Source organism: Pan troglodytes, chromosome 17 (genome assembly GCF_028858775.2).
Source record: "Pan troglodytes isolate AG18354 chromosome 17, NHGRI_mPanTro3-v2.0_pri, whole genome shotgun sequence".
NCBI lineage: Eukaryota > Metazoa > Chordata > Mammalia > Primates > Hominidae > Pan > Pan troglodytes.
In genome coordinates, this window is record NC_072415.2 from 49,023,996 (window position 1) to 49,051,058 (window position 27,063).

General features: G+C 37.7%; 1 long non-coding RNA gene across 1 annotated transcript in view; it reads right to left on the reverse strand.

The window, feature by feature from the left end:
* Positions 1-2,817: 2,817 nt before the first annotated feature.
* Positions 2,818-27,063, reverse strand: part of LOC104003133 (uncharacterized) — a 539,896-nt gene continuing 515,650 nt past the window's right edge. Inside the window, exon 4 of the long non-coding RNA XR_010151896.1 lies at positions 2,818-3,936. This is a non-coding gene — a long non-coding RNA (uncharacterized LOC104003133). The remainder of the gene's footprint in view (positions 3,937-27,063) is intronic.

The window sequence follows — 27,063 nt, forward strand, 5'->3', positions numbered from 1 at the left end:
ATATTTATTGAGATAGTGCTTATTAGCAAAAATTCTTTGAGTGCTAATATGGGCTGAGAAAAATACTGACCATCAAAATACACTTTGAGCTCTCATTCTAGTAGAGCATCAGTAGTGAGAAAGCAAAGCTTAAATGATTTTTGTATTTAAAGTATTAAAACACCCCCAGGAGCGATCAGATTTCTTGGTTTCCTGAAAGCTCCTTAGACTCTGTCATTTGGCATGTGGAAGCATTTTGCTAGGAAGGGTTTTCCTTGTTCTGCTGCGATAAGCCATAAAAGAGAAACTATTTTGCTAGCACAATAAAACCCCTAGCATAAACATCCTTTAAAGAATCTTCCATTTGATTGCAGAGGAATTTTTTCAGTATTAAAATGGAATTTTTTCAATAAAAAATGCTACAAAACTTCTAAAGTTCTTTATTTCCTCTAAAAGTTACTTCCTCAAGAAGGTCAAGTTTGGTAGAACATAAGATAATTCCCTTCTTTGTTTGCAATGCTGACACAATAAAGCAAGGTACTTACCTCCACTGTACTCTGTACCCAAGTCTTGTGTGACCCTCTATCATTTTCAATGCCATCTCAAGGCTCCAGAATACACCATCACCACACACACCTTCAAGAAGGGAAAAGGCAGAAGCAAGCAACTTCTTTTGATGGAAACATTTTCGTCCCAAACCCATTCCTGATATAAAAAATGAATTGATTAATCAGTTATAGGTTTTAAGTGATACTTATTTGCAGTGTCATAGGAGGGGTTTGAAACAGCATTTTAGAAAATTTGGGGGAAAAACAGGAACATGACAGCAGAAATAAAACACCAGGAGCAGGAAAGGGCAGAACACTTGCATGAGTCTTTTGCCAAATTAACTCATGCTTTTAGGATGTAAAGAACAGAGATTTGCTGGCTTACGTCCCTGCAAATAAATAGTATGTCTCAGTGAAGAGGTTATGACTTTCAAAACAAAACAAAATAAAACAAAACAAAACAAAAATCGGAAACATCAAAGCCTGTTACTTAAAATATGAGAATAGGTTGTTTTCCATGCTGGTTCCTTCCTTTTTTTTTTTCTTTTCTTTTCTCTTTTTCCTTTTTTTCTTATACTAATGCTGAATTCCAGAAACTAATCTACACCTACAGAATAGTGAACTTTGCACTTTTCATAAAATGTTTGGGGAAAGAGGGCACTATTGTGTCTACACAGCCTATTTACAGCAAACAAAGACGATGTTAGAAAACAATGCTTATATTTTGCATTTGGTTAGGTGTGATTTTGAATTTTGACTTTACTGATTATGTAATGTAGGGCCAGTCACTTTGTTAATGAGAACCTCAGTTTTCTTATTTGTAAAATATCACTAATAAATCCTAACACCATAAATATACATATTTTCCAGTGCTTAATAAATAGCAATTTCAGGAGCATAAGAGGAGAAGGCCACCTCTTCTGATTGGGGGAGGGCCCTGCTGCCTTTAAGGACAGTACATGACACAAAGCAAATTAAACAACAAAGGCCAAATGAGCTACTGGTCTAAGGTTGTGAAACCAGACTCAGTGGAGGACTGTGGATTGTGAGGTCAATGTGAGACATTAGTTTCAGGAACGTGGGGAAAAGTAAGTAGAGAAACAAAAACAGGGAGATGATGAGTTGTAAAAACTGTGTCTACTTCCTAGTTTCACCAATTCTGATTCAATTCTGACTCTGTGACTCAGCTCCCTGTGGGGCCAAACCTTGATCTAATTGCTGCTTTCCGCCCTGGATATGCTATATGCGTTGCTTACACAAGGGTGTGTTGATTGGTGCACAAGCCACTCCAGAGCAGAGCAAACCACGTTGCTCTGACACTGCTCTGCACCATAGTAGTCGGCTTTGATGTTCAAGTTCCTTCTTAACCAAATTATGAATGCTCTACTTCTCTCCATTGCCACCGTAATGAACTTTAACAATAATTATACGCAGGGCCTCTTTGGAGTAGATTTTTTGTCTCCTTAGGTGCCTGTACTCTTCTGGATGTTGCTAATCCAGGAGAAAATGTGACAATATTAGCTGGGTGCAAAGACAACAGGAAGCTTCACCTGACTGAGAAACACAGAAGAATGCAAGCAGCCAAAAACTAGTTAATGGGAGAGAAGCAGAGAGCATATACTTTAAATGAACATAGTATCTGAAATGTTTGGAATATAACATTTTCCATCTCTGCTTTATCTTTTCAAGTCTATGCCATGTAAGATTCAGGCAGCAGGTTTGTGCAATGTAAATAAGATTGGATACCATTAGTGTACCAAATTCCCCAACAGTCCCTGCAAAATGTTTTGTTATGTCTTTCATGTGTTTGGTGTTCTACATGTTTTCAATCCACTTTCACATGTCACACACAGATCTCTTAACAAATTAGCAACAAACACAAGTCTCTTTTTTAATTTTATTTATTTATTTATTTTTGAGATGGAGTCTTGCTCTGTTGCCCAGACTGAAGTGCAGTTGCGCAATCTTGGCTCACTGCAACCTCTGCCTCCTGGGTTCAAGCGATTCTCCTGCCTCAGCCTCCAGAATAGCTGGGATTACAGGCACATGCCACCATGCCTGGCTAATTTTTGTATTTTTAGTAGTGACGAGGTTTCACCATGTTGGCCAGGCTGGTCTCGAACTCCCGACCTCAGGTGTTCCACCCACCTCAGCCTCCCAAAGTGCTGGGATTACAGGTTTGAGCCACTGCGCCCAGCCCAAACACAAGTATCTTAATTACCTATTCGAATGTTTTCCCACTATATCCCACTAGAGGGAGGGGAAAAAAACAAAAAATACAAATAAATTGCTGTCAATTTTGATTGGCTTTATTTTGATGTGAGTCATTAACATTTAATAAGAACTTAAAATCTATTTTCAAAAAATAAAACAATATAGTGATTAAGAGTTCATTCTCTATTGTCTTGGTCAAATTCTGTCATTTATTACATGAATAATATTGACTAAGTTGTCTTTAGTATTCCTTTCTTTAAAATGGAAGGAATAATGTTATCCGCTTCAAAGAACAGTAATGAGGTTTAAGCATTGAACACAGTACCTGGCCTATATTAAGGGCTAACAAATGTTTTCCACGTTACCGTTTGTTGTAATTTATTAGAGCTTACCACTCTTCCTTCTTCTTATGTATTTTTTCTCTTTTCCTTTTCTTCTGCTTTTCCTTATTCTTCTTAACCATAAAAATTCAATAAATGGTAGATAATGCCAGGCAATTCTCTGAATGCTTCTTTTTTATTATCTGACTTAATCCTCACCACAATCTTATAGGTTAGTATATCATTATTACAATTTTACAGATGGAATAATTGAGGCACTAAAAAGGTTGCTTAACCTGGTTGATCACTGAGATAGTGTTTTATCTGAGATTTGTATTCAGAAAGAACTATGTAGTCCTGCTCGTAAGCACTATGCCATATTGCTTCTTACTTTAGTATTTTTAACAACAGAGCAAGGTTTTATCTTAAGTTACAATGCAATGTTAAAATCTAAGTGGAAATGAGATTTAGAGCTTTAATTTTTTAAAGGATTGAGAAAGAAAGGAAAAATCGTACATACCAGCTTCATGGATGAGGTGAGATAATTAAGAGAAAGGATACTGAAAGGCTAGAACAAATGTCCTTGAGGCTGTCTGTGTCCGGTGCCTTCCCTATAAGTAAAGGCAACACACTCTGTCTGTCCAGACAAACTCACTTGACTCAAGGTTATGACTATAAAACAGGACTCCACAACAACATAGCTGTCCATGTCCTTCCTTCTTTTGGTCAACCTCTTCTAATCCTGCAAGTGTGAACTTTGCTTCAGCACGTGCTTCAGTCTATGGAAACTGTCTCCTCCAAGCTCTGCATCTCACTGATTGTTCTGTTTTCATGGAAGTCCAGATGGCTGCTGGAGGTTTACTTGAGGTCTCTTTCTGTAGGATATAGTTATACTTTTGTCAACTCGGTGGTACATAAGTTTGTTCACTCTAAAAGAAGTTGCCTTAAAAAAAAAAAGCTTTCAGTTGTTAGAGAGAACTGAGATGCTGATGTCAACACATGAAAAATTAGATGCCTAACAATGCAAGAATACTTATGGTATAGATTTTAACATAATTATCAATACATTCCTTTCAGCTATTTTCTCATTTTAATTGCATACAGTTTATGTCTTTGTTTTATGTAGCTTTTTTTTATGAAAAGAGAATGGAAGCAGCAAGATGAAAATGAAAGAATTATGCAAAGGAACCGAAGCCTTGCCAAATACAGAATTTGTGGTTTCTACTTTGTGCATGATTTATGCACAATTACATTTTTCAATGTATTATCCTGCAAGCTACTTTGCTGTATAGTCCTGGTTTGTCTTTCTGGTGTCTGTGTTTGGATTGAGACAAATATGCTTCTTTTGTTTTCATTCTTGAAGCCAATAACTTTTTAGGGAGATGTGGAATTTCTTTATTTTAGATTAAGCACTATCCGTAATTCCTTGTATTACATTTGGCTTGATGTTGAAGAACTTTGTCACCACTCTGGTTGGTCTCCGCTGAACTTTTGCCAAGAATAAAAGCAGATCCACTTCGAAAGCTGATCTTTTTGCTGCTCAAGATTAAATCCAGAATTTAGCTGGTTTCTGCCTTAGCTTGGTCAACAGATAAAGGGTCAAGACTGGAAAATTGCTTGTACCCCTAGGAGACATGGATAGGAAAAAGAGACTGACGAGTTTTTAAGGTACAAACAGAGAACATCACAGCACATTTCACCACCTAGATTAAATAACTACTAGGCTGAAGACGGAAAGTAAAAGAGAAGTCACATATTGAGCAAGAGATGTTACCCCAAAGCCAAAGGAACACTTATATGGGGAAATGGACGAATACAAGCAGGCAGACAATCATGATTAGGGATGATATGTCAACAGGAAATTGGATCCAGCCATCAGGCTCAGCTTTATTGCTACGACTACAAGTCAGGAGATTATGATCATAGCAGAACTACAGTTCTAGAGGATGCTAAAAAATGCACGCTGCCAAATTGGTGGAGAGGTGTAGTGTTTGGCGCTGGCTTCTAGTGCAAAACTCTGTTACCAGAAGTCTTACTCACGGAGGTAAGAGAGGGAATTAAGGTATTTGAATGAGAAAGACTGGTGTTTAGGGCAGGAAAACATCATCACGTTTAGATGAACAGTCAGTCGGGGAAGAATGATGGAAAACCATATAATGATTCTAAAAGGGCTTGGATATGTCATGTCTCATGTCAGTATTAGCCTTGGTGTTTGGAAGAGAAGCAGCATAAATGATAGGATTTAGTATGGCCCACTGGGAATTTTCTAATATTTATCTTCTACCTCCTAGAGTATGAAATCATGACAGAAAATATAAGCAGTTGTCTGACATTCAATTACTAGCTGAAAAAGGAAAGCAGAAACTAATGCTTTCTAATCATACTTTATATCACAAATGTGAGATGATTATAAAACATGCAACATCCATTTTCTCTATCTGAATGGGCAGTCTACAGAACTTTAACATAGTATGTCTCCTTCTTTTTTTCTTTACCTAAGTCCAAGTGCTTCAAATGTCCTTACCCTCCAGTTCATAAATGTCCTTGGGGGAGGAGCCAAGATGGCCGAATAGGAACAGCTCCGGTCTACAGCTCCCAGCGTGAGTGACGCAGAAGACAGGTGATTTCTGCATTTCCATCTGAGGTACCAGGTTCATCTCACTAGGGGGCGCCAGGCAGTGGGCGCGTGCACCGTGCGCGAGCGGAAGCAGGGCGAGGCATTGCCTCACTTGGGAAGCGCAAGGGGTCAGGGAGTTCCCTTTCCGAGTCAAAGAAAGGGGTGACGGACGCACCTGGAAAATCGGGTCACTCCCACCCGAATATTGCGCTTTTCGGACCGGCTTAAAAAACGGTGCACCACGAGATTATATCCCGCACCTGGCTTGGAGGGTCCTACGCCCACGGAGTCTCGCTGATTGCTAGCATAGCAGTCTGAGATCAAACTGCAAGGCGGCAGCGAGGCTGGGGGAGGGGCGCCCACCATTGCCCAGGCTTGCTTAGGTAAACAAAGCAGCCGGGAAGCTTGAACTGGGTGGAGCCCACCACAGCTCAAGGAGGCCTGCCTGCCTCTGTAGGCGCCACCTCTGGGGGCAGGGCACAGACAAACAAAAAGACAGCAGTAACCTCTGCAGACTTAAATGTCCCTGTCTGACAGCTTTGAAGAGAGCAGTGGTTCTCCCAGCACGCAGCTGGAGATCTGAGAACGGGCAGACTGCCTCCTCAAGTGGGTCACTGACCCCTGACCCCTGAGCAGCCTAACTGGGAGGCACCCCCCAGCAGGGGCACACTTGACACCTCACACAGCAGGGTATTCCAACAGACCTGGAGCTGAGGGTCCTTTCTGTTAGAAGGAAAACTAACAAACAGAAAGGACATCCACACCAAAAACCCATCTGTACATCACCATCATCAAAGACCAAAAGTAGATAAAACCACAAAGATGGGGAAAAAACAGAACAGAAAAACTGGAAACTCTAAAACACAGAGCGCCTCTCCTCCTCCAAAGGAATGCAGTTCCTCACCAGCAACGGAACAAAGCTGGACGGAGAATGACTTTGACGAGCTGAGAGAAGAAGTCTTCAGACGATCAAATTACTCTGAGCTACGGGAGGACATTCAAACCAAAGGCAAAGAAGTTGAAAACTTTGAAAAACATTTAGAAGAATGTATAACTAGAATAACCAATACAGAGAAGTGCTTAAAGGAGCTGATGGAGCTGAAAACCAAGGCTCGAGAACTACATGAAGAATGCAGAAGCCTCAGGACCCGATGCGATCAACTGGAAGAAAGGGTATCAGCAATGGAAGATGAAATGAATGAAATGAAGCGAGAAGGGAAGTTTAGAGAAAAAAGAATAAAAAGAAATGAGCAAAGCCTCCAAGAAATATGGGACTATGTGAAAAGACCAAATCTACATCTGATTGGTATACCTGAAAGTGATGGGGAGAATGGAATCAAGTTGGAAAACACTCTGCAGGATATTATCCAGGAGAACTTCCCCAATCTAGCAAGGCAGGCCAACGTTCAGATTCAGGAAATACAGAGAACACCATAAAGATACTCCTCGAGAAGAGCAACTCCAAGACACATAATTGTCAGATTCACCAAAGTTGAAATGAAGGAAAGAATGTTAAGGGCGGCCAGAGAGAAAGGTCGGGTTACCCTCAAAGGGAAACCCATCAGACTAACAGCGGATCTCTCTGCAGAAACCCTACAAGCCAGAAGAGAGTGAGAGCCAATATTCAACATTCTTAAAGAAAAGAGTTTTCAACCCAGAATTTCATATCCAGCCAAACTAAGCTTCATAAGTGAACGAGAAATAAAATACTTTATAGACAAGCAAATGTTGAGAGATTTTGTCACCACCAGGCCTGCCCTAAAAGAGCTCCTGAAGGAAGTGCTAAACATGGAAAGGAACAACCGGTACCAGCCGCTGCAAAATCATGCCAAAATGTAAAGACCATCGAGACTAGGAAGAAACCATCAACTAACGAGCAAAATCACCAGCTAACATCATAATGACAGGATCAAATTCACACATAACAATATTAACTTTAAATGTAAATGGACTAAATGCTCCAATTAGAAGACACAGAATGGCAAATTGGATAAAGAGTCAAGACCCATCAGTGTGCTGTATTCAGGAAACCCATCTCACGTGCAGAGACACACATAGGCTCAAAATAAAAGGATGGAGGAAGATCTACCAAGCAAATGGAAAACAAAAAAAGGCAGGGGTTGCAATCCTAGTCTCTGATAAAACAGATTTTAAACCAACAAAGATCAAAAGAGACAAAGAAGGCCATTACATAATGGTAAAGAGATCAATTCAACAAGAAGAGCTAACTATCCTAAATATATATGCACCCAATACGGGAGCACCCAGATTGATAAAGCAAGTCCTGAGTGACCTACAAAGAGACTTAGACTCCCACACATTAATAATGGGAGACTTTAACACCCCACTGTCAACATTAGACAGATCAACGAGACAGAAAGTCAACAAGGATACCCAGGAATTTAACTCAGCTCTGCACCAAGCGGACCTAATAGACATCTACAGAACTCTCCACCCCAAATCAACAGAATATACATTTTTTTCAGCACCACACCACACCTATTCCAAAATTGACCACATAGTTGGAAGTAAAGCTCTCCTCAGCAAATGTAAAAGAACAGAGATTATAACAAACTATCTCTCAGACCACAGTGCAATCAAACTAGAACTCAGGATTAAGAATCTCAGTCAAAACTGCTCAAATACATGGAAACTGAACAACCTGCTCCTGAATGACTACTGGGTACATAACGAAATGAAGGCAGAAATAAAGATGTTCTTTGAAACCAACAAGAACAAAGACACAACATACCAGAATCTCTGGGATGCATTGAAAGCAGTGTGTAGAGGGAAATTTATAGCACTAAATGCCCACAAGAGAAAGCAGGAAAGATCCAAAATTGACACCCTAACAATCACAATTAAAAGAACTAGAAAAGCAAGAGCAAACACATTCAAAAGCTAGCAGAAGGCAAGAAATAACTAAAATCAGAGCAGAACTGAAGGAAATAGAGACACAAAAAACCCTTCAAAAAATTAAGGAATCCAGGAGCTGGTTTTTTGAAAGGATCAACAAAATTGATAGACCACTAGGAAGACTAATAAAGAAAAAAAGAGAGACGAATCAAATAGACGCAATAAAAAATGATAAAGGGGATATCACCACCGATCCCACAGAAATACAAACTACCATCAGAGAATACTACAAACACCTCTACGCAAATAAACTAGAAAATCTAGAAGAAATGGATAAATTCCTTGACACATACACTCTCCCAAGACTAAACCAGGAAGAAGTTGAATCTCTGAATAGACCAATAACAGGATCTGAAATTGTGGCAATAATCAATAGTTTACCAACCAAAAAGAGTCCAGGACCAGATGGATTCACAGCCGAATTCTACCAGAGGTACAAGGAGGAACTGGTACCATTCCTTCTGAAACTATTCCAATCAATAGAAAAAGAGGGAATCCTCCCTAACTCATTTTATGAGGCCAGCATCATTCTGATACCAAAGCCGGGCAGAGACACAACCAAAAAAGAGAATTTTAGACCAATATCCTTGATGAACATTGATGCAAAAATCCTTAACAAAATACTGGCAAAACGAATCCAGCAGCACATCAAAAAGCTTATCCACCATGATCAAGTGGGCTTCATCCCTGGGATGCAAGGCTGGTTCAATATACACAAATCAATAAATGTAATCCAGCATATAAACAGAGCCAAAGACAAAAACCACATGATTATCTCAATACATAGAGAAAAGGCCTTTGACAAAATTCAACAACCCTTCATGCTAAAAACTCTCAATAAATTAGGTATTCATGGGACGTATTTCCAAATAATAAGAGCTATCTATGACAAACCCACAGCCAATATCATACTGAATGGGCAAAAACTGGAAGCATTCCCTTTGAAAACTGGCACAAGACAGGGATGCCCTCTCTCACCACTCCTATTCAACATAGTGTTGGAAGTTCTGGCCAGGGCAATTAGGCAGGAGAAGGAAATAAAGGGTATTCAATTAGGAAAAGAGGAAGTCAAATTGTCCCTCTTTGCAGACGACATGATTGTATATCTAGAAAACCCCATTGTCTCAGCCCAAAATCTCCTTAAGCTGATAAGCAACTTCAGCAAAGTCTCAGGATACAAAATCAATGTACAAAAATCACAAGCATTCTTATACACCAACAACAGACAAACAGAGAGCCAAATCATGAGTGAACTCCCATTCACAATTGCTTCAAAGAGAATAAAATACCTAGGAATCCAACTTACAAGGGACGTGAAGGACCTCTTCAAGGAGAATTACAAACCACTGCTCAAGGAAATAAAAGAGGATACAAACAAATGGAAGAACATTCCATGCTCGTGGGTAGGAAGCATCAATATCATGAAAATGGCCATACTGCCCAAGGTAATTTACAGATTCAATGCCATCCCCATCAAGCTACCAATGCCTTTCTTCACAGAATTGGAAAAAAACTACTTTAAAGTTCATATGGAACCAAAAAAGAGCCCGCATCGCCAAGGCAATCCTAAGCCAAAAGAACAAAGCTGGAGCCATCACGCTACCTGACTTCAAACTATACTACAAGGCTATAATAACCAAAACAGCATGGTACTGGTACCAAAACAGAGATATAGATCAATGGAACAGAACAGAGCCCTCAGAAATAACGCCGCATATCTACAACTATCTGATCTTTGACAAACCTGACAAAAACAAGCAATGGGGAAAGGATTCCTTATTTAATAAATGGTGCTGGGAAAACTGGCTAGCCATATGTAGAAAGCTGAAACTGGATCCCTTCCTTACACCTTATACAAAAATCAATTCAAGATGGATTAAAGACTTAAACGTTAGACCTAAAACCATAAAAACCCTAGAAGAAAACCTAGGCATTACCATTCAGGACATAGGCATGGGCAAGGACTTCATGTCTAAAACACCAAAAGCAATGGCAACAAAAGACAAAATTGACAAATGGGATCTAATTAAACTAAAGAGCTTCTGCACAGCAAAAGAAACTACCATCAGAGTGAACAGGCAACCTACAAAATGGGAGAAAATTTTCACAACCTACTCATCTGACAAAGGGCTAATATCCAGAATCTACAATGAACTCCAACAAATTTACAAGAAAAAAACAAACAACCCCATCAAAAAGTGGGCGAAGGACATGAACAGACACTTCTCAAAAGAAGACATTTATGCAGCCAAAAAACACATGAAAAAATGCTCATCATCACTGGCCATCAGAGAAATGCAAATCAAAACCACAATGAGATACCATCTCACACCAGTTAGAATGGCAATCATTTAAAAGTCAGGAAACAACAGGTGCTGGAGAGGATGTGGAGAAATAGGAACACTTTTACACTGTTGGTGGGACTGTCAACTAGTTCAACCATTGTGGAAGTCAGTGTGGCGATTCCTCAGGGATCTAGAACTAGAAATACCATTTGACCCAGCCATCCCATTACTGGGTATATACCCAAAGGACTATAAATCATGCTGCTGTAAAGACACATGCAGGTGTATGTTTTTTGCGGCATTATTCACAATAGCAAAGACTTGGAACCAAGCCAAATGTCCAACAATGATAGACTGGATTAAGAAAATGTGGCACATATACACCATGGAATACTATGCAGCCATAAAAAATGATGAGTTCATGTCCTTTGTAGGGACATGGATGAAACTGGAAATCATCATTCTCAGTAAACTATCGCAAGAACAAAAAACCAAACACCGCATATTCTCACTCATAGGTGGGAATTGAACAATGAGATCACATGGACACAGGAAGGGGAACATCACATTCTGGGGACTGTGGTGGGGTGGGGGGAGGGGGGAGGGATAGCATTGGGAGATATACCTAATGCTAGATGACGGGTTGGTGGGTGCAGCGCACCAGCATGGCACGTGTATACATATGTAACTAACCTGCACAATGTGCACATGTACCCTAAAACTTAAAGTATAATAAAAAAAAAAAAGAAAAAAAAATAAATGTCCTTACCCTCCAGTTCATAAATGTCCATACTTTCTACATCTTCTTCATCTCTATTAATAATGTTTCTATCTTAATAACCTTGATTTTATTGAAAAAGTGATGAACTCATCTTTTGGTGCTTGCCTAAGACACAGGCTGTCAAATCTTTCTTTCCAGGTATTTTGTCCCATTAAAATCACTGAAAAGATTCTGTATTTTTTTTTCCTTGTGCTCTGTGGTTTTGTTCTGTTTTATTTGGAGCTCCAAAACATATAGTTAACCTTTATGAAAACTATTTCTTTTCTGTATTTAACATAATCCAGCATCTTAACTTAGAGATGAAGGAATCAGAGCTATCCTAAATTTCACCAGAAATTAAAGGAACAGGAAATCGAGTTCATAATCTGAGAGGCCTATGCTCATTTCTGGGCTATACCTTTAGAAGTGCAGCTCTGGCAAAGCTATTTTTTTCAAAGTTCCCCAGATAATTCTAATGTTAAATAACCACTTAGGTTTATATCTATTCTCAATTTTTCCTGAATATCTTAGGCTAGAAGGAAGATCTTTTTACCTAGCTAAGAGAAGGATAGTACTTCAAATTCAGTAATTTATGAATAGAACTTCATATTCAGTAATTTATGTTGGAAAATGACATGTGACATATATGTGTATGTATATATATATATATGTGGGTGGGTGTGTGGGTGTGGATGAGTGTATGAGTGCATACACTTACACCTGTGTATGTGAATGTTAAGTATTTCAAACTAGCTTAGCAAAATACTACAAGCAACAATTTTTTAAGTTGGTTACGAGTAGGCAAGTGCTACACTTAGAGATATGTAGCCAACAACCCCTCACATCAATGTGTTGTGATTTTGTTGTTTCTCCATTTCACACTATAATAGTTAGGCTGACTATTCACAACACCTCCTTAAATTGTTGTCCTTAACCACAGATGCTTCATTTTCTTGGGTCATATAATTGGTATTTCAATATCAAACATCTGACACACAGCAACTCCAGACGAGAGATGGAATATTTGGATTGGGACTAACTGGGGTGTAGCAGGTTGATAAGAAAATTGAACTCTGTTGGTCCTATCCCACTCTCACCTTTTATTTCTCAATGCTTTTCTCCTAAAAGTGTCATGTAGAAAATAGATCAGATAAGATCTCATGCAAGACTCTACACTAAGACCCCAAAAACAGAAACTGTGCTCAAGAAATGGGCTGATGTCTCTGGCAGCAAGATGTGTATAAGAAGTTATGACCAATTGCAGACAAGAGCTCAGGTATCAGAAGGGTGACCATATATCATAATTTTATTAGTAAAACCTCACTTTAATAAAAGAGTATCTGATTCATGTGTATTTGTGTTAGATTTACCTTTGCACCAGAGCAAGCACAATAGTAGGAGAGAAAAATGGACACAAAAAATTGCAATGAGCAGTGAAAAGAGCAATAATAGCATGGACCCAATTCAAAGGTTAAAAAAAAATGTACAGAATATTTGGGTAGACAATTTCAAAAGAAAGTTAGAGGGTAGCATTTTTTAAAGAAATAATTATTTCCCCAATTTTATTTAAAATGGGCAAGAAGTAGAAAAATACTGATAGTTTAATCATCCAGAGAAAAAGCATCACTAAAATTTTGGTACATATCTGTATCAGTCAGCGTTTACCCAGAGAAATAAAACCAGGAGGATTTTAAGAGATTTATTGCAAAGAATTGGATTATGCCATTGTGAGAGCTGGTTAGGTAGGTCAAAATCCAGAGGACAGGGCATCAGGAAGGACCAGCGGGAAAATACGAAGCACAAGCTGAAGCTTCATTTCACAAGAAGAACTTTTTTTTTTTTTTATACTTCTGCTCAAAGGCCTTCCAATCAATGGAATCAGTCCCACCCAGATTATCTATGATAATCTCTTTTAAAGTCAACTGTAGATGTTAATGATACCTACAAACTACTTTCAGAGCAACACCAAGTTTAATGTGTAAATAGCTGAGTACTATAACCTAGCCAAGTTGATACATAGAACTGGCCATCACAGTTCACTTCTTGTCAACTGGGCACTCACATACAGCTCCTTAAGACATGCTTAATCTACAAATAAAGATAATAACAAAGTCATTTTTTCCACCTGTAATTATAGTACTACACTCGGCACACCAAAAACCACTAACTCTGAAAAAAAAAGGATGGAAAGTCTTTGAGTGATTTTCCCTAGTCTTCTTAATATCCTGTAACTTAAATATTGTGAAATAAAGTTACCTGCTATTAATACACTTTGTGTTAGATGATAGTGAGAATATGAGAGGAAATACAGATGATACCTGAACAATTTGGAGCTTTGGCACATTAACCCCTCACAAAGTTGAAAATCTGTGTGCAACTTTTGACTACCCCAAAACTTAACCACTAATAACCTACTGTTGACTGGAAGCCTTGCTAATAACATAAACAGTCAATTAACACATATTTTGTGTGTTATATGTATGACTGGGCTGGCCGCGATGGCTCACACCTGCAATTCCAGCACTTAGAGAGGCCAAGACTGGTGGAATCACTTGAGCTCAGAAGTTCAAGACCAGCTGGGCAACATGACAAAACTCTGTCTCTACAAAAAATACAAAAACTAGCCTTGCGTGGTGGTGCACAACTGTAGTCCCAGCTACTTGGGAGGTTGAGATGAGAGGATCACCTGAACCCAGGAAGGTTGAGGCTAAAGTGAGCTGTGATTGCATCTCTGTACTACAGCCTGGGCAACAGAGTGAGACCCTGTTTCAGGAAAAAAAAGTAAGCTTGAGGAAAGAAAATATTATCAATAAAGTCATAAAGAAGAGAAAATATATTTAGTATTTGTTAACTGAATAATAAAAGTCTTCATCCTCATTATCTTCATGTCGAGTAGGCTTAGGAGGGGAAGAAAGAGAAAGAATTGGTCTTGCTATCTCAGGGGTGGCAAAGGGAGAAGAAAATCTGCATAGAAATGAACCTGTGCAGCTCATACCTGTCTTGTTCAAAGATCAAATGTATCTGCCACATATTTATAACAAATTAAAGTAGAAATGTTCATTATCATTACTGCCTTTATTTCTGGAGCAGGTCATATGGTTGTACCTTGTTCTTTGCCTGATGGGGCTGCCCAAATCTTTAGTGCTGAAAGATTTGGGCCATTATATATTCTGCTTAAACTGTGTTACTGTAGTTTTCCGTTGCTATCGGGGAACCTGCCCCAATAGTCATGTAGGTTCTTTTCTATTTTCCCTAAGCATTGGCCGGTTTGAGAAATAAAGGGACAGAGTACAAAAGAGCGAAATTTTAAAGCTGGGCGTCCAGGGGAGACATCACATGTCAATAGGTTCCGTGATGCCCTACAAGCTGCAAAACCAGCAAGTTTTTATTAGGGACTTTCAAAAGGGGAAGGAGTGTATGAATAGGTGTGGGTCACAGAGATCACGTACTTCACAAGGTAATAGAATATCACAAGGCAAATGGAGGCAGGGCAAGATCACAGGACCACAGGACCGGGGCGAAATTAAAATTGCTAATAAAGTTTCAGGCACCATTGTCATTGATAACATCTTTTCAGGAGACAGGGTTTTGAGAGCAACCAGTCTGACCAAAATTTATTAGGCGGGAATTTCTTCTTCCTAATAAGCCTGGGAGTGCTATGGGAGACTGGGGTTTATTTCACCCCTACAGTCTACAGACCATAGAAGATGCCCACACCCAAGTGGGCCATCTATAGGCCCACCCCCAGGTGTGTATTCTCTTTCCCAGGGATGTTCCTTGATGAGAAAAAGAATTCAGAGATATTTCTCCCATTTGCTTTTGAAAGAAGAGAAATATGGCTCTGTTCCGCCTGGCTCACCAGCGGTCAGAGTTTAAGGTTATCTCTCTTATTCCCTGAACAATTGCTGTTATCCTGCTCTTTTTTCAAGGTGCCCAGATTTCATACTGTTCAAACACACATGCTTTACAATTTGTGCAGTTAACGCAATTATCACATGGTCCTGAGGCGACATACATCCTCCTCAGCTGACAGGATTAAGAGATTAAAGTAAAGACAGACATAGGAAATCACAAGGGTATTGATTGGAGAAGTGATAAGTGTCCATGAAATCCTCACAATTTATGTTTAGAGATGCAGTAAAGACAGGCATAGGAAATTATAAAAGTATTAATATGGGGAACTAATAAATGTCCATGAAATCTTCACAATCCACTTTCTTCTGCCATGGCTTCAGCCGGTCCCTCCGTTTGGGGTCCCTGACTTCCCGCAACACATTGCTTTTAATTACAGGAAATGACAGTACCAAAAGATGCTCTGAAGAATCTTCTATATTCTGGACATACTGTACCTTACCCTTATTTTGTGACAGATAGCAACTCAATTTTCCTCTGATAATCAGGATCAATTACCTCTGCTGGTTTATTTATTTGCCTGTTTATTCAGAGACATGAGGAGCCCAATGTGCCCAGATGTCAGTCTCAACTTTTAGTTCAATAAATTTATTGTTATATTACAGAAGCAGTCTTTTCTTTGTTAGTAATAGCTTTGCACCAGGAGAGCATATGTAAAGGAAAGAGGAGACAAATTTTAAAATATTAAATAAACACCAATGAAAACGTGTTATAAAATATTTATAAAATATAAATGTTATTCAAAAATAAAATATAAAATATTAACCATGCCTCTTCAATTCCCTTTGGTTACTCTTATCATGAGATGTGTATTTCTATCCTTTTACTTTTAAGCTATTTGGATCCTTTTACTTAAAGTGTCTTTCAACTAGGTACCATTAACTTTAATTTACATTGTTTATTCTATATTACAATCTCTGCCATTACTTTAGACCACTTATATTTAATGTAATTACTAATATATTTTTTAATTGGCCCTCTTGCTGTCTGCTTTTGTTATGGTCTGCTTTTTTTTTTTGCTTCCTTTTTTTCCCTGCAGAATATGAAATTAACTGGACTTTGGAAATCATTACATAAGTTGGCCATGCACTGAAACAGGGGATTCCTAAGGTAAGAGAGCTTTGTACATGGAGAAAGTCAAGTTCTTATTCAATTAATGAACTTATATTGGAGTTGAATTGCATAAGAGCTGCCTATGTGATATTCAGGTAGTGATGGCTAATATGAAGTCAGAGTATAGCCAAGATGTCTGAGCTTGATATTTTGATTTGAGGGTCCACATGGTTTGAGGAAATACATGGTAGATGGAACCATGGATGGGCAACATATAAATGCCATTTTCTTTGCAGAATATGTAGAGAGAAGAGCAGAAGAAAAAAGAAGAACTTAAAGTCCTACATACATTTTGAGTATGGTTAGAATAAACGAATGGTGAGAAAATACATCAAGAGATGTCTAGAAAGGTAAAAGGAGAGAATGAAAATATAGGGAGAAAAAAATGGAAAAGAAGATATTGGTCCATAGTACTAAATATTGCTCTAGAGCAATAAGGACTAATATTTTTGGATTGAGCAGTTATCTTAGCAGTAAGAGCATCATATTATCTGGATGGACATCTGATTATAGGAGTGGAGGAGGAAGATTGTAAGATCAAGGATTTATTGAGTACAGGGAACAAAAGTCAAAGGGATACAGAGTTGTATGCCTATCAGGTTCAGCATAGCACCCTTGGTCATGATGATCTCAGATAAAGTGGCTACTGGCCAGAAAGGCTGGTAACATCAGGGTTGATACTGAAAGTTCAATTTAGGATGAAACAATGAGGATGATATTTAGAGTGAGAGCCTCATTTTAAGACTCAATTTGATTGCAACAAACAGTGCTAACATGTTTTTGTTTACCTTGATTAGGTGGAAGCTGCAGTGTACATAGACTTGATTGAGCCATCTTAAAGCTGCAGTCTCAAACACCTAACACTAGATTCACTTCACATAGTTAACTCCTGACTATTAAGTTAAAAAGGTGAAAAGAGGTATCCTGAGATGAGGGTGAGGGCATCAAGTGAAGAGAGGGGGAAAAATTTGTCTAAGTAATTCTGACACTTATTCCTTCAGCGCATGTAATGATGGGGGAAGTATGTTATGAATTCAGATAACCCTTTTACCCCTTTTTGTCAAAAAAAAATAAAAAAGAAGTGGATGAGTGAGGGTAAACATATATCACAGAGGTTTTTATTAATCAGAGACGTTTTCAGGAGGGAGCAACCAGTTGTCCGAATTTATTGTTAGTCATGCAGGTAATGTTCTGAAACAAGTAAGTAATTTTTAGTCACTATTTTAGACATGTCACTGTAAAATGTGAATTCTGGTTCAAGTACACATCACACCCCATTCACTTCTGTACCCCAGGAGGTTTCTTATGATTAATGTTATTCCCAGGATTGTCAAAGGATTAATAATTAGCTACCTATAGCCAGAAACACAGATAAGCCACCTGCTTTCCCTTCCCAATTCATTTCCTTCCTTTGTTTAATCACACAATGAAACAATTATCTTCCATTCGTGACATCGAAATCACTCCCATAGCAACAGGCATCTCCTTCTAATACTTCAGTGTGGAAAGAATCAGAGAGCAGATATGGATTTTTGAAGGACAAAGAACATATTTTTATATAAATACACTAACAACCAGCAATTTCTAGGAGAAAGAAATAGAGAGGAATAGGGATATCTCATAGATCAGGCTTTCTTTTTAAATGTTAATTTTTATCTGACTGTAAACTTCATCTTTTAAAGCCTTTCTCCCATTATTATCATCATACCTTGAGTGCTTACAGCTGAATACTAGTTCTCTCTGACCTTTCTGGAGTCATAAGCCATCCTTTCTCTTTGTCACTGTGATAATGGAATGGATCAGATTCTTCCTGCAGACATTATAATGGAGTTCAACTGTCTATGGCATACACTAATGAAAAATGTTAAACCTTTCTTGTCTCCACCATGTGCCGCCACAGCACACAGCAGATGCCCTGCCTGTAGATGCCCATATGGCAAGCTGGTATCGGTGATATTTTCTCTAAAGTCAAGGGAGCCTGCTGCACGGAAAGGATGTTGTGGGTGCCATTTGGAGGCTTAGGTACAAGTGCATCGAGTGAGAGCCACTTTATCTGTCTCTGCCTGTCCCCCCTCTACAGTGCCAGCTAGTCAGTCATTGGCAGATAAGTGGGTCTCTCTGCTGTGTGATTTCAGGGACACTGGAAGCCCTTTCACTACCCCATCCCCCCCCCCCACACACAATATCTATTGTTTTACAGATGTCTGATGTTCCTTTAATCATCTGCCAAAAAATAAAACAAAAATCAAAACTGAAAAGTAATGTATGAAATGCAAACACTGCAGAGGACACATGCTGACTTAAATCTTCCTTATACAGATATCATTATAAATCATGGGTATTCTGCTTCTCAAAGAAAAATGCACTGTGGGCTATGTGCCATTAATAAAATGGGGTAGCTAAAGTGAGTGGAGAGAGATAAGAATGTTTTTTTAAATTCACTCCTGAAGCCACTAAGTAAAGTTATTGTTGACTCACTATCACTCATCATTCAAACTATTTAAGTAAGCATGTAAGGCTTATGAGGTGATGAATACCATCGATGAAGACAACCAAAGAAGTTAAAAGACTCCCCTGGGTGTGAAGATTATAGCAAATGGACACTCAGGTCCCATAGTTAATATACAACTTATAGCTCACTTCACTGAGTCACGAGATCCTTGTTTAACAAAAGATAAAAAAATTATATCAAGCAGGATGATGATGATGATGATGATAATTCAGTAAGTATGGCTTTTCTAGTTTCTTCTATTTCTTCACTAGAGATCTCTTATTCAGGGGCTAGTGGCAGTGAGCTAACGAAGACTTCAGGTACCTAACACTCTTACCCAGAAATAACAATATAATGATTTTATAGAGTGTCCAAACTTCTCTTGGTGAATCTCCTGAATCATTTAAAATGGGGTCATTTTGTTATTACTATTTCTCTAGCTCTACAATGCTGTACTATCATATCCCACATAATAATAGCTGGTTTCTAGTCCATTCCCATAATAACTATGTGTTGGTGACCAGGAGGCACATGCCACCTTTTATTTTCAAACCAAAATAGTCCAGAAGAGATGAACCTGGTAGAAAGTAGTCACGGCTTTTTAACTACACTGTAGTTTGATTTCTGCTTCAGAGACAAACTGAGACTGCATGCATGCTTGCCAAGTAACAAGGCCAACTAAGGTAATTGTGAATAATTTCACTTAAGATTCCTCCATGAGCAAAATAATATAGATAGCTAAGGTGTTTGCATCTGTTTCACTTGTGTTTATGAAAATCAACAGAGATAAATCTTATGAGACTCAAATATTTAGTTTGCTTTTTTTCTCTGCGCATACCATTGAATTAATACATAAATGTAAGGCATCACATGATATGTCAGAACCACTATTTTTAGATTATGTTCCCCAAGGTTTCCACCAAATATACAGTATAGCTTATATTTGGAGTTGGCAAAGAGGTTGGAGGCTAAATCCTGCAGTGACTGACACACAGGTTTTGCAGTAACACAGATTGTGTTCAATTCCTACCTCACACAAATTTTGTAACCTCCCAATGCCTCTGTTTCCTAATTTTCTCAAAGGAGATAGTAATATCTATCATATGGATTTGTCATGAAGGTTAACTTAAGTAATTTACATGAAACACTTACAACAATGCATGGGGCACAGTAAACCCTTTATAAGTTTCTTAGTCAACTTCAGATTGCAGAAGGAAGCTGAGACTGTTTAATGCTAAGACTAAAAAAGCTCTTTAAAGACAAGGACTTTAATTCCCCCTCCTTCAACTGCCCCCTCCTCCCAACAAACACACACACCCCAGAAAATAGTTCAGTGCCTAACACAAAACTGGGACTCAAGAGAGTTCAGTGATATATGTGTTCTGGGGTTTCTAATCTGTGTTTGCATTATCTGTTTCAGGACTGATGGCAGGGGCTTTTGTTTGGATGTTCTGTTGAACAACTTTTTTAGGACAATTGGCAGGTGAAACATTACACTCCTAAGGTTGATGACAATGAAGACACTTCATAACCAAATACAAATTGGCCCTGGTATCTTGCCAGTGGTTTTTCTGGTACATTGGATGAAGATCTGATTGCTGGTTGGCAAGTACACTGACTTGATCCCTGAGGTTTTAATGGTTTTGATCACATTTTTGTCTCCCTGAAAAGTGCAGTTGTTGGCAATCGCTCTTTTCCTCATTACTGCCAACTGGCTCTGGCCTGCTGTATTTCTTTCTTCTATTGCTCCCTCACTCTAAGTTTTTATAGTATAACTTGAAAATAGTCTGACCCCCTTAATTGCATATCAACTTTGGCCATCCAGAAAATCCTCACTGGAATAATGCATTCCTTTGAAGTTTACTGAAAAATAACCTCAACAATTAATTACTTTTTATATTAATATCATGCATATTGACTGACCTCTCACCATATTTCTAGTAAGGGCAAAAAGATACAATACTTGTGTTTATCTGGGCTATGACGTACCTTTTAATTCACTGATTAATACAATTATCCAAGTAACAAGTCTTCACAAAATGCTTAATATATGCCAAGTACGGTCTGAGGTAGTGGGAATACAATGATGAACAAAAGCAAACAGAGTCCTTGATCTTATAGAATGTTTATGCCAGTAAAATAGACAAATGTTGTCAACCACACAAACCGATGTAAAACTGTAACATTGATAATACTCTAAAGTTGAAGTGCTTGATTTCATGAGTTGTAGGAGTATTTGTTTGATCGCAATCAGGAAAGTTAGAGACACTTTTCCGAAGAAATGGCAATTGAACAGTTATGAAGGTAATGAATGATGACAGAGAAAAACATTTCATGTTGGTGGTATAAGATGTGCCAACATTGAGATACAAGGGAGGTTTAGGCATGGAGCTTTAAAGGAGCAGGAGAAGACTACAGACTCCGAAACAGAAAAAGTGGGATAGATTCAACTGTGCAATAAAGCTGAAGAGGAACTCCTAAAGTTGATACCATCATACTAGGCCTTGAAGGCCAAGTTGCAAGATGCCACATAGAGTTTAAAAACAATGAGATTAGAGTGATTTTAAACATAAAGAGAATATGATACAAATTTTCCTTTTGAAAATACGATTGTCTAGTATATGGAGAAGTCAAGGTGGAAAAGAGAAAAGCACAGGTAGAACAGTAAAGTGGCTAACATAAAAGTCTTAGACCAAAAAAAAAAAAAAAAAGATCTGGACAAAAGTGGTAGGTGTATGAAGAGAAATAAGGGGGATAAAAGAATATTTAATGATATGGGTATCAAACATACCTCTTTAGTGTCAGAGTTACTCCTAGTTTCAAGATTACATAAATTTGGAGAGGTAAGAAATCATATGATTTTTATCTAATTTAGTTTTAACCATATTGAGTTTAAAATGTCTTTGAAATATTTAGGAGGAGATGGCAGGTGAGAAGACTATTGGACACACATTTGGGGTTAGAGAGATATATGTCTTCACCTGAAGATATATATGTGAGTTATCTTATAATTCTTAATTATAGTTACCATATTATAAAATAACTACTAATTTCAATAGAGAAATGGATTAACTTCCTGAGACAGGCAGCCATGAGTGATAAGAGAAACAAGCAGAGGATTCAAGCTTTCAGAACTTGAAAAACTTTGTGGGCTATGAGTCCCAGGCTTCCCCATTAAACTGTGGATCCAGGTCAAGGAGGGCCTAATACTGAATTAAAAGCAGAATCCAGATGACTGGATAAAAGGTGCATAAGAATTTGAATAACTATAATAGTTTTTCTTGTAACTAAAGTTGTTTATTTTCCCTATAGATTTGTCTGAATAGATTGAAACTTTGAAATTTCACTTTTGACTTTATCTGACAATCAAGATAATCACAGATCATGTGTTAATTTTATACTTTTTTGTCTATAAATAAAGCTGGTAAATATATTATTAACAATGTTGCTCAATGTCCCTTATAGAAAAACTCCTATAACAAATATTTCTCATAGCTTTTTCTTTTTTGCACTTAATCCTGAATGTTTCTGATAAGGAAACTCACCTTTCTTTCTAATAGTCAGGTCATTCTTTCCCTCAAACTAAACTTCTCATATCGTTTTTAAAATGTAAACTTCATTTCTTTAGCTTCCTGCATCTCTGCTTACTTTGTCCATGTTTGTGTTTATTTCCATCAGATATCTAGGCTCTCAACCACCACAGTATCTTTGCGCCTTCAAACCAACTTAATTATGTAAGTCTTTCTTTTCTGTCCTTTTTCTGGATTCTATCACTTGCCTGTATCCTCTCCCATCATTGCCATTGGGCACTCCAGCAGCTCAGATCTTCCCATTCTCATTATTCTTTTTCAAAGGTGGGTTCTTTTTCAATATCCAGGGGTTCAGAGATAGACCCAACATTGTAAAGATAAACTTGTGATCCGTCTGTGAACTAAACAGAGTGGTTGTCCAAAGCTTTGTGGGAAAATGGAAAAGTAGATGGCAATAAATATTCTCATTCTTCAGTTTTCTTATAGTTCAGGTTGAGTATAGGGTATTGTTTAGCCCAATATTCCTCTTTTCCAATTTGAAAATAAGCAACCGTCTTTATGAAAGGTACTATAATTAAGATAATGAAGGAGAGGTAGGAAATGTCACTGCTGTCTAATAGAAGTCCATCCTCTCCTTCTTGTCACACTTCTAAATGTTCTAGTCCATCCCTTCTCATTTGCCCTTTCTCTTCTTACCTTTCCTATAAATCAAAACTATGATAATACCAATATATTTGTCTAGATTTTTATTCAAATTGTCATAATGTCAGTATATCTGTATTAACCTTATTGGTTGCTTTGAACACTTGCATAAACTCAACATAGCACATGTGTGTGTCTCTACCCCTTTCGAAGATTTAAACATCTTCATTCAAATCTCCCTTGACATCTAGTACTAGGAAAGGCTGATAATTGATCCATAAAACCATTGTTAAATAATTATGTTAGAGTAAAAATGACTTCTGCTCTACCATTTCAATACATATCTGCACGTATTGAATATGGGAGAAATAACACAACTTTTAGTTTGGATATGATATAGCTTAATGCTTAGCAATTCAATACAGTAAAAAATTATCCCAAAACACATGCATTTCACAATGTAAAGGAAGGAGGAAGCCTAGATTATAGTTGGCTGTAATATAGGATGGAACAGAGTTTGCCTTGGGGAAGTGGTATGATTGTTCACTGAAAGGTTTTTACCTTTCACTGGAGAACTTGTTAAAGTTCCTGATGGGAGTGGAAATGTTTTAGGGGTAAGCAAATACAAAGGCACAGAGAATAAAATGTATGTGCTGTGTCCAAAAGCCTAGGAGTAGCAGGAGATTAAAAACGGGCTGCTAAGGACAAGAGAATGAGGTTAAAAAGCTAGCTAGGCACCAGCATGGAGAGCACATAATGCCACCTAAGTAGAGTGACCCTTACACTGAGGTGTCTGGAATGGCTAATGCCTACTGTCATTAATAGCAACCTCCAGTCTCTCAAAAGTGTGTGGCTTAACTAGCAGATTAGGTCATTATTCTGTACATATAGAACTGTGACATGGTAGTATAGATCAATGCTTTCCACAGCACATCCTACAGAATAAAGGTACTGAAAAATGCTGATAGGGACATTGAACGAAAGGTTTCTATAAACTGTTGTGAGAATCGTTTATGTAATATCTGTCCTTCTTGAACATTCACAATGCACATGTACAAGTCCTATAGTGTAGAAGGCTATTTAAATGCTTTAACAATTTTTAACCACAGAAACCTTTTCATCACAAGATGCAAATTCAGACATCACAAAAGTAAGAATGTTTGTCTATTGATTGGAAGATTACTATAGGATAAGTGTTATGCTATAGGAAAATTAATCTTTAGCAGGCTGGGTTAGTAGGAACAAACACTGGAGATGGCAAGACACATTATTTTTAAAAAAAATTTTTACATTTGTTACACTTTAATCCAGTATAGCAGATTGCATTTTCCAACATTAACATCACACATGAACTTCCAGAACCTTGCCATTCTGCCATCAACAGGTGGTGTCTACATTGCTTCATCTTTAAATTGAGTCAACCTTTATGGCTGTGTCAACTGATAGAACGGTACAGAAGTTGAGTTATGTGACTTATGAGTTTAGGTCATAAAAGGTGATACAGATTCTGCCTGACTTTCTCTCAATATATGCACTTTTGGAGCCCTGATTCATCCCATAAGAAGTCCAGCTACCCTGAATCTATCATGCTGGAGAAAACACATAGTGATAAAGAGAAATGCTTGAGGAGCTCCAGCTGTTCCTCCATCAGCTATGTGCATCTTCCCAGCCCAGATGCTAAAAATGTGATAAGGATGACTTGGAGACAACTGCAGCCCCAGCCATTGTCTGACTACAACTACATGAGACACCCTGACAAAGAACTACCTAACTGGTTCCAGTCATTCACCATCCAAAACCATGACACATAATAAATGACAGGTTTTGTTTATTGCCACAATATTTGATGTGGTCTGTTGTAAGGCATTAGATGGTTAGAGTATCTGGATCTGTAAAATCCTTCCGAAACTTTAAAAACATGATTAAATACAATTTAAAAATTCAAAAGTGGGCGGAGAAAATTTAAACAGGAAACTGAAAGAAAGGTAAAATGAAGCAAATCCCCTAAATTTGTCAAAGATGTTTCCCAATGTGATCCTAAACTTTCTTACAATCATAGCCACTTTGATCTATTGCATAATCAGGCCTGAATAAGAATTGGGGTAGAGTCTTATGTAAAAGAGAGTTATCTCTTACAAGGTCATGAGTGAAATGGCCAATGAGTACAGTACAGAGATCAGTCAAACTTTGTAGCATCACTTTATAAAGGATGCTGGGGGCTTAAAGTAGAAGTACAATAAGGGAATTGAATCTATTGGATGTGAACATCATCAACAGCAACAAACACTATAAAAGAGAAATATTTTTAAATAACATTGATTTATCTTGACAAAAAAGAAGAGAGAATCAAATATGATTCTGAGACTATGAGCCCAGGTAACTAAAAGAGTGGAGCTTTCATTAGCAAAAAGTTGGAAAATAGGAAGAAAAATGTTTGCAAGAAAATTTTGTTTGAAGTTTTGTAGATGGTCAGACATCCAGACAGTAATATTTAGCAGGCAGATTGAAAGAGAAAATGGGATGCAGAGAATTAGTCAGATTAAAACAAGTTGTCAGATTTGTTAGTCATCTCCTTGGAGTTGAGAGTTGAAGCCGTGACAATCAATGAGACTGTTTGAAGGAATTGTTTCAGGAGAGAAGAGGAAAATAGAGAACACAAACCTCAAGGAATCATGGGTGAGCAAAGGACCTAGACAGAATTTAAAGAAAGACCATCAATATAAAAATAGCATAAATGAAGCAATAATAATCAAAACAAACAGATTATCTGTCAGAGGAAAATGCTGAAATTGAGATGACCAGGTTCAACAAAATCATTGTTTTTTTTTTTATTGGAGATTTTCTGAATTTTGTAAAGCAATTCCAACGATATACTTGGAGGGGTAAAGTCTTAATGGCCCATATATGAATGTCACTTTTAAACTAATTAAAACCAATCCCAAAATATCAGATCTTAAATATCAACTATTAAAATAATCATAGTAACTATTTAAGGGATCAACCATTTCTACAAGATCTTTCAAATTGAATTTGAATTAAATATAATGCATTCATTGAATTTTTTGCCTCAACTGTGCTTCTCAGATTGACAATGTACATCAGAACAAAATTCTAAATCCTTGATAGCATGCAATGAATAACCTAGGAGAGCTTAAACTTTTTTCCTTTATTTTGATTTCTACAAACATAATAGGCAGAAGAGAGAGTAGGAAAACAATCTCTGGCCCATAAAACATAGCAAGGAATCTTAGGTTGTATGATTTTAATGTACATATAGATCATAAGGTTCAAAAAGGAATCTTAAAGCTGCTAATGTTGTAGCAACAGAAAAAATCATAAGCAACCAGACACCAAAGAAAACACTAAAATCAAGTGGAGATTTCTCAAGATCAGTTTTCCTAGCACACTAATTAAACAGATAAATGGCCTTCTTATGTAAAATGTTAAGCCTTTTACACATTGAAGCACACACATAAACACATTTATATAAATGCATGTGTGTGTGTGTAAATTAGAATGTGAACGTGAATGTGTGTGTGACCCACATGTACACAGTTAACTTTTCTTTTTCCAGACAGATCTTCCTGCCCAGAGACCCTGAAAAATTCCCTCACATTCCAATATCTTTTATCATACCATTGTCCCTATTAGTAATACCCTTAAACCTCTGGTATAATTATTCAACCTTACCTATTATTCAAATCTAATTCAGGTCATTTTTCTTCCATATTTGTCT